The sequence below is a fragment of the Buceros rhinoceros genome, unplaced genomic scaffold (genome assembly GCF_000710305.1).
Source record: "Buceros rhinoceros silvestris isolate BGI_N320 unplaced genomic scaffold, ASM71030v1 scaffold17621, whole genome shotgun sequence".
Taxonomy (NCBI): Eukaryota; Metazoa; Chordata; class Aves; order Bucerotiformes; family Bucerotidae; genus Buceros; species Buceros rhinoceros.
Window position 1 is genome coordinate 63,051 of NW_010396150.1, and position 9,232 is coordinate 72,282.

General features: G+C 47.9%; 1 protein-coding gene across 1 annotated transcript in view; it reads left to right on the forward strand.

Moving 5' to 3' along the window:
• The window catches only part of GRM7 (glutamate receptor, metabotropic 7), a gene marked incomplete at its 5' end in the record, with an annotated part of 64,786 nt that overhangs the window by 53,552 nt on the left and 2,002 nt on the right, over window positions 1-9,232 (forward strand). The gene's annotated exons all lie outside the window — the stretch shown is intronic.

The window sequence follows — 9,232 nt, forward strand, 5'->3', positions numbered from 1 at the left end:
ACGGTAAATGTTGAACAGGTTTTGTTATATTAGGAGGTAACTGGGCCACTCACTTTGCAATGAGGTGGTTCGTCTTTTCCCGGTTTGTTTCGCATCGCACATGTGTGAATCCCGGGGCTATCAGCCCGCTCCTGCGGAGATCCTGGTGTTCAGTGGCTGTGGGATGGCTGGGGCTTCATCACTCTGGTAGCAGCCCCAGAGGAGGGTTAAGTGGCAGTGCCATGGTCATTTGGGCACCGTGGCCTGTTGGTGGTGGGAAGGAGCATGTTCCTCACTGCAGACTGTGTGTCTTCATCAGAGGCCACGTTTCACTGAATATCCTAACGCTGAAGGACAAGCTAGCTTAGGCCAAAACACATTAAACTCTTAAGAGAGGGGTGGCCAGGCTGCTATTTCCGCAGGAAATTGTCCCAGTTAGTAGCCAGACGAGTTGTAAATTGCTCCTTTAATTAAGCAGAATTTTATCTCCTGATACATGGCAAGAGAAACATCAGGAGCTGGCAAACGTGATGAGCAGAGCCATGAGTGGAATTTTTTCCAGGCTGAAATTCTGGCTCATGAGTCCTGCCGGTGACACCTCTTGTGAGCTTCGCCAAGTGGCACAACCAGCCTGCTCCTGGTCCCGTCTGCTACAACCATACAGCTTTTTAGAAGGGCTCACTGTGGTTTAACGGCCACTTTCACCTCAGTCCCTATGAATATATGTAGGCAAGTCTGCTCTAAGTCCCTCTGAGCTGAAATCCTAATTGCTACTCAGAATTTGAGCAGTCATTAAGCCGGGAGAACTGACCCGCTTCTCTTCAGCAGTAAGACCTGTGTCAAGGCTTTGCTATTTTTGACCCACGTGCTACAATCAGCTTGTCTAAGAAATCTGCAGCTGGCAGATGGGTCGTTTGGGGAGAAGCAGGATGAACTCTGGCCATTCGTGTAGTGGGTACCGCTCACGTCTCCATGGTGCCGTGGGACGTGAGCTCTCTAAAGAGGCTCATGCACGTGCAGCTCTGTGACAGGACTGATGTAATGAAGTTCAAACCAGTCTGGTGAATCGCTGAGCTTGGTTCAGCCGCTGGGACTGGATTCAGAGCCAGAAACGTGACATCACTGAGTGTCCGTTCACTGAGGGTTGAATAAATCTCAGCATTTTGTGGTGTTCCGCTCTTTTCTATCCCGTAACAGGTGGAGGTTTCTCAGCGCGTGGCTCACAGCGAGGACAGTGTGCTGGGGGGAGGCTGGGAGAGGTGCCCGATGGCCCAGCTTTCCTGGAGGCTTTTCTGAAGATGCAGATGCCAAGGGCTGGAGTGATGCTGCATGTAGCGTTGGGTGAAATGTCACAGAAGAGGGGAGTGGCAGGAGCTTTGTGTCTCTTGTGAGTAAAGCACATGCGTGTCTTGCTCTCTGCACAACATGATTAACTTCATTTAGGTTTTATTTGGGGATTCTTGTGTGGCCCATTAGTTAAAACATGTATTTAAACTAATATAAATACCTGATGATGGAGGACGATCCTCTCCTAGAATATTTATCTCTGTATGTTGAATCGAAGGAAGTCCTGGCTTAGCAAGTTGGCTTGTAAATGTGACCCAGAGCAGCTGTGTAAGAGTGTTTCTGCTGCCTTTCCTCTGCCTTACGGCTGCTGAGGCACGGTGCTTATCATCTCGCTGGTAGAATCAGCTTTCAGACAGTGCCGTGATATCACTTATTAGTGGAAAATGTCTGATGCTTTCAGTCCTGTCTGTCACTGTCAATCTTAAATCACTGATCTTTCCTCTCTACAGATACCTGAGATGAATAGTTTTTGAAACATTTGCAAAAAAATGTCAAAAGTACCTACTTGTTTCTGAGGTTCAGTCTAGAAAAAAAAAATCACGATTTCTCTGAGTAATGTGGAAGTGCTGCTCTGAGTCAGGAATGGTGCAGACCTTCAGGGCCAGGAGCTGCCTTTGGTTATGACCATTAAAGTCCATCTTCATCAGGCCAAGCTTTGAAAAATCCCCCTTTCTGTGTACTCAGTGGAGAGTTCCGTTGGCGAGTCTCACTGAGCATCGCGGTGAGCGTGGTCCTGGCTCAGGGGGAGGCACGAAATGCAGGAACTGAGCCAGGAAGGAGCGGAAGCTTCCCGGAAGCGGGATGAGGCACCTGAAAAACGGATCTGCAGGACCTCTGACACTGGCAGACTGGAGTGTCGGCAGATTGCTGGCCTGTGGTCCACACAGAATGAACCAGTAGCTGAACTAAAAAGGCTGTTATTTTTCATAATCCCTGCACCATGTTAGTTAGATCTTCCCCCTAAAAAAGAGGTTTTATAGTGTCAGCACTTTTTAGGGTAAACTCTTCCTCCTAGCTGTGTCTCTTGAGTAACCTCATCGGGGTGATCTATAGCATAATTAAGCGCGGATCTATCATTCCTCACTGACGAAAAGCTCTGACTGAACTTGGTGGGAGTGTCACCTGATGAGGACGCTGGGCTGGTCCCCCAGTGAGATGCCATGTTCCCGGGATGAAGCTGCACTGTGATGTATCCCCTCAGGGCCATGCTATAGGCTTCCCTTTGGGGTTTTTTCCCCCCAACAACGGATGCCTTTAGAGCACCCTTAAAAAAGCAAAGCAGGTAATTTCCGCCCTGCAGGTTTGCCCTGTGCCAGGCTGTAGCGGGAATTGAAGGAAATTGAAGCACTTGGAGACCAAACAGTTTCCCTAAAGATATCTGCTGGTTGAGGGGAAAAAACCCGTCTGCAGCAGAATGAGCAGCGGTAGGTGACGAGGGCAGGTTTTGTTCCTGTTCAAATGGGTCCGGGACGTTCTGAAGCCCAGATGCCACTGGCGGGTCCTCCCGGGTGGGAGATGTTATTTTCTGCATGTAAAACACTAAGAGCACAATGAGCTTGGCCTATTTTGTGAGTTACAGAGAACGACTCTTCGGCTGGGTTCTCTTGTGACCAGTTTGAGATGTGCTGGGAATGAAACTTTGGGCACAACGTGAAGGGCAGCAGCATCAACGCCTCATGGCCCCGTCGTTCAGTCCTTGGCCTGGGGCTGGTTGTAGACGCTCTAATTCTGAGCCAATTGCTTAAGGATGAAAAGTTGTCTGAGATTACCTCTGCTTTCAAAATATACTTTTGCTCTAACCTGACAATGTAAATAGGTAAGAACCGTGGATTATTAATGCTCATTTGGAAGTATGTGCTCTTTTTTAATTAAAAGAAATTACGCAGCAATGCAGGATGAGCCGTGAAGATGCATGGCCCATCCCCTCCCATTAGTGAGAAGACCACACGAAGCTTTAGTCAGATATAAACACATTAAAATAATTAATTTCCAGTTTTATTGTGTGTCAACAGAATCTTATGATAATAAGCATTTTTGCAAAAATCCTAGATTAAGCATTTTTCTCTACATTGGTGTTGTGCTAAAAATGTCCTTGGTTTGATGTAGAACAAATAGCCTTTGGATCTCATTACAGATGATATTACAAGTGCTCAGCGCAACTTGTTTTTGCTGTCCTCAAAGCAGGTAAGAGTGGTAGAAAATGATGACAAATGTTAAATGAAAGAAAAAGTAAGATCAGAAGGAAAAGAGAGAAATAATGAGGTTTATATGTAGGTTAAGAACTGCTTATTATGAGATCACCTGAAAGTCGTTACTGTGTAGGAACAAAAGGGATGGTTTTAGTTGAAGTTTAAATCACAATTAATTTAATATGTTAAATAAAAAGGGATGCAGATGCAGCGCAGATTTTTATACCTGTACCCAATACCAACCGTCCTTGCCCTGGGTGGCAAGGCCCAGTGCCAGGGGAATTGTCACCCGTGACAGGTAATGTGCAGCTGAACATTTGCTGTGAGAGGAGCAGAGCAGGAGGGAGCCTCTCCCTGAAGCACCTGCAGGAATTAGAGGTGTTAAAATGAAGTGAGTTTTCTTATGAGAGAAAACACCGACCCACGGCTGCCATCGGTGTTTCAGCGTCAGCTCCACCAGTTTCGCAGCAAAACCCTGGTACGCCAGCCCGGGAGACGCCAGGGCTGCAAACCCAGGCAGCAGCCCCAGGGCGGGGGGGCTGCGCGTCTCTGCGTCCCCCGGCACCGCACAGGGTCCCCCGCGTGACTCGGGATGGGAGCCAGGCCAACAGCTGTAAGGAACGTTGTTTTCCACACACGCAGCGCTTGGTGCCGTGGGGTCCTTGCCCACGCGGGGGCTTCCCAGGAACTGTCACATCGTTAAGGAGAGGCAGAAATCGGAGCTGTGCAGTGCCTGGGTGAGGCTGATCTGGGGGCATTTTGCTCATTAATAGGTACCTGAATCAGCAAGATGAGGGTCTGCCGCTCTGGGAAAGTTGTCATGATTCCTTGACAACGGTTGTGATGTGTGCTGACAATGAAAAATGGTGAGGTTTTTGGCTGGGAGACATCGAGGACTGATGGGTTTCCATCACGTTCAATTATAAAGTCATGATTTGTTGTCCTGTGAGCGTTCATGGGCAGGATGGTGTCTGTCCCCACCACAGCCGCTGCTGCATTGGGGCAGAACCAGAACAGGCAGCAGTAGGAGAAACCAGCACAGAAAAATCTCTAAGGACGTTTAACATCTGTTTATAAACAAGATAGATTGGAGGGTTTCAAGATAATTATACAGCAGAGCAGGAAAACTTTGGAGATTCTGCTTTTCCTCTAAAGTAGCTTTCTTTTGAAGTGTCCCAAGACACCTAAAAACACTCGCCAGCACAAACCGCATCGTCCCTAGGTCGGTGCTCCGGCTCGCTGGTGAAGCGTTCCCGCGGAACCGCACTGGGAGCGGGGGAGTGGCTGTGGCGAGACAGGGGAGAGCTGCGGAGCTCAGGGATGGCTTTTGGATGCTCTGTGGGGAACGGGGGTGCCCAGGCTCCGCCAGGGCCGCGGCACCCCGTCCTGGCAGAGATGCTTCTCCAGCAGCTGGGCATCAGGTTTAGACGTGGTTGTCTCTGGGGTTTGGGGGCTGCTGGTTAACGCGTCCTACTTCTGCTCTGCACAGGTTTTAAAAGCTGCTTTGAAGTAGCAGGATTTTGACTTTGATTTAAAACAAGAAACAGAAAGAAAATGAAGAGGCAGGAGCGGAGCTCAGTCTGTTCCTTATTTTGGGGTGCTGGGGTGAGGTAATGGGGCTCGAACTAGTGCTGAGAGCACCCAGGGTGAGAGGATGACTCCTAAGCTGGGGGAGTGTGAGGGTGGGTGAAGCCAGGTGCCAGGGTGGGACCGTGGCTTCGGTCCCGACGGGGAAGGGAAGGGATGCAGTGGCTCCCAGAGCTGATACGCTGCTGCAGCCAAAACACTCGTTCTGTTTAAACCGAGGTTTTATCCTTTCTGGGCATTTCTTGCACTCTCCTGAAAACGCATTAAGCCTGTGCTGGTCTCTGCGTCACAAGGAAAACTGTTGGGATTTTGTGCCCCCGTCACCTCGCAGGCTCCACTCGTTGTGAGGCTTTTCTGTCGGTGCTCTGCGGGCAGTGATGTTGAAGTGAGTGACAGTGGGAGGTGAAGCACCTTATTTGCAGCATCTGGGCAAGTAGCTTTGCATCTTCCTCGGGTAGTCTGGCTTATTGTGGCTGTTATCTGAGGCAGGGGCTCTGGTGGGTGTTTTGCAGAGGCTCTGTTGACTGTGTGTTATTGACATATCCTTAGCCTAAAACCATTATCACCGTAAAGCCCTGGATTTAGAAACTAATTACAAGACATTAATAGCTAAGCCCTGAGAGCTAAGTCATGCAAATATTGCTATCTGTGAAGTTGAATATACAAAACTGTTTGAACTGCTGACTTAGTAACTGGAGTCTGAAGGCAGCCTGTAAGGTGGCAATAAATCTGAGCGCAATCCTCCGCAATTGTTTTCTCATGTGTCCGTGAAATTAATGGCACGGTTACGGAAGTCATATCAGGGAACGTGGCTATTTTTTTCCCTGAGTAGGTTAATTATCACTAATGTAATTATTTTGGAACTGATTTTTATTTTAATCAAACGTTGCATGAAGCAGTTTAGTTCAGAACAAATAGCTTATTACAGAAATGTTTGCGGTGGTGAGGAAAAGCAGCGCTGTTTAAATTATACACATATATTGAGTTACTTTGTTCATTAAAATGAACAATTACGTTAGGCCTTAGGAGACAGTCTAAGCATTTCTTGTTGATGTTTGTTCTGTAAGGAACATAATGAGAATTTATATTGGAAGTGGATCCCATCCCTCTAGCTCGAGGCGTTTATGAACCGGGCGACACGTAGGAGCTGGGAGAGCTTGGGGAGAGGGTTAGAGTGAAGCCCTGACTCCGCGGATGCTGCCTTGCCCTGTGGAGGTGGGGAAGGCTCGGGAGCTGAGAGAGCTTTTTATTTTCTTTTTGGTTTTTGTTTGTTCGTTTCGGGGGGGTTGCACTGTGGTGGTACAGCAAAGGACGGTGTCCCACTGTGACACAGCGGCTCTGCCGGATCCAAGCACCATGGGGCAGGTCCAACCTTGATGTGCTTTTTTTCATCAGTTGTTTTGAATGTCCTACAGTGACCCAGGAGTGGTTTGGGGCTTTTCCTCCCATTTATCAGATCAATTCATCCTAGCATGAACTGCACTAGCATCAGTCTGCACGTGACACTGCTGAAGAAGTGCCATGGAACGTGGCGAGAAGTGGGGGCTGGGGTCTGTGTCGTTTTTCAAGGCATGAGTCACGTGAGTCTAGAGCATCTAGTGCCGTCCGGGTTTGGCTCCGTCCCAAGCCTGGCAGAGGTGGTGGAGGAGTTCATCGGGTCCCTCAGTGCTGACTTGGTTAAGGGCAAAGTTCAAGAGGTGGAATAGTGGGACTAGTTGGGCAGTTTAAGGAAGCAGTTCCCAGTTCATAGTGACTGAAAGAACTGGGAAAAAGTTACTGACTATAAGTAGGTTTAGATTTATGTAAGTGCCAGAAATGGCTGAACATAATAATTACTCGCCACAACAGAAGTCTTTTTAGATTCGGGTTTTCAAAAGCTCTATTATTTCAAAGAAACTTCAGTAAAAGCTGGGAGAAGAAAGGAGGGGAAAAGGGGGACAGGAAAAAGTACATCAGGCACAGTTATTAGATCCAAAAGCAGCCAAACATCAAGATATGAGGAAAAACTGCTTTACAGAGAGGGTTGAGAAGCCTTGGCACAGGCTGCCCAGGGCAGTGGTGGAGTCCCCATCCCTGGCGGGGTTTCCCAGCCCTGTGGAGGTGCTGCTGGGGGACATGGTTTAGGGCCCTTGGCAGTGCAGGGGGGACGGTTGGACTCGATGATATTAAAGGTCTCTGCCAACCAGGTGATTCTGTGAAATAAACAGATGAACATTTTACTGCTTTTGTTTGTGTTTCTGAAAGGAGTTATGGAAAAATCATTTATTTCAAAGAGAAAAGATGTTTCAAACCCACTGTTTTCTGAGTGGGAAAGGTGTCTGTACCTCAGCTCAGATTCTCCTCTCCCACCGCCTGGCTCTGGGGCCAGCTGGTTTATCCGACAGGCAGTTTTCATCATTGGTTTTCACATCAGAACCAGCAGAACGCTGCAAATCTTGCTGAGGCCAGTGATAGCAGTTATCATGGTGCTGTCCCAGGGGACCAGAAAAAGGACTTTCCTTATTTTTGCCTGATCTTCTATTTATCTCTTCACACACAGTCTCTGCACAGAATAAAGTACCTTTAGGCTGTCCCAGCTACCCAGTGATGCCATGGAATACATCTGAGGATATGGAAATTCATCCTTTTGTAGTCGTAAGGGCGGGTAGGGGTATGATAACTCATCAGTAATTCTCTTCTGGGAGATACTAACATGCAGAAAATGGGTGAAAATCCTTTCGTGGCTTCAGACCTGGTCGCATCGTGCCGTTAGGAGCCCTTTCTCCTTCCCTGTCAGTGCGTGCTGTAAAAAGGGTGTCAAGTGATGTCTGTATCTCAGTTACGATGGAAAACAGAGGCTCCAGACTGGATCGACGTGTCTCACTTTCTAGCTGCACAAAGCAGGTAAGTTAGAGTTACCCTGTCTCGGTCTGCCTTTAAAAGGGGCAGATACAAGCCAGCCATTAGGAAGAGTAAAAGAAGAGGCAGACTGGGTCAGCTGGTTTGAGGAATGGTCACGAGATTTTCACTCCTGTTTTACGGGTTCTGGTTCTCTTTCCTCACCGTCTCTTTGGTTCTCTTTTGGGCTGACATCACGTGTCGTGCCTCTGCAGCGAGTAAGTTACATGGACGCGTGCCCGCTCTCCTGTGGAGCAATCACACAACCTCAGAGCTCAGCTCCAGTTTTGTGAAGGGCTTCCTTGCCTTTAGCGGGAGCAGTGACAGAGTTGGGCAAAGAAATGGCTTTCCTGGCTCCTTGAGCACACTTCCAGTAGGACCAAACTGCCATTTACCAGAGCAATTAAACGAGGCTTTGTGCTCTCCGTTACCATCAGCATTCCTTCGGCTTCTGTAAGCTACAGCCCTTCAGCTCAGCACAGCGTGAAAGAAGAGTTGATGGATGGGTTTTTTTCCCCAGAATAAGTTGTGAGTATTGAAGGTTAATGAAGTTTCTGGAGCAGCGGCAGACCTCTGGAATATCTGTGGCTGAGGGATTATGGTCATAACATTCAAGCAGAGACTTGCGGCTGTAGTGCTTGAGCAGTGTGTGACTTCAGGGGTTTCTTTCAGATATCTGAAATGAAGATGATACAGGATCTATTTTGAATTACATTAGCAAAGTGCAACTTAATCCTTCAATATAAGACGTGCAAACCGCAGCTTCCCGTATACGTTAATAATCAAGGCAGCCAGTTCGAGAAACTCGGCTTTGCATTTTTTACTTGTAGAGAAATTAGTGACGATTTTGAGCATTTAAGTAACCTAAAAAAAAAAATAATGGAAATACTGTTGTTAATAACACTCCCTTACACCTATCCCAGGAGATAGGTTTTGTATTTGGGAAAGCCGCACACACACAAAAGAGCTATTGGAGCCACTGAAATTTTGCTGGGCAGCTGAGTTTGTAACTGGTGTGTTGAACTGGCACTGGAAATGTCAGGACCTTCCCAGTAGTTCCAGTATGGACTATGTCGGAGGGGCTCCAATGCTAAACCTCCCTTGTTCTTGGAAACTGGTTAGTGGCTTTAGTCCAGAACAGGTTGACCTTGTGAGTTGCGTTTTCTGCAGTACTTGGGAGCCTTTGTACCCATGCCTTGGTATTTGGGGCTCCTGAGACTTCCCGTGTGTTTGATAGAATTGTTTATAATCGG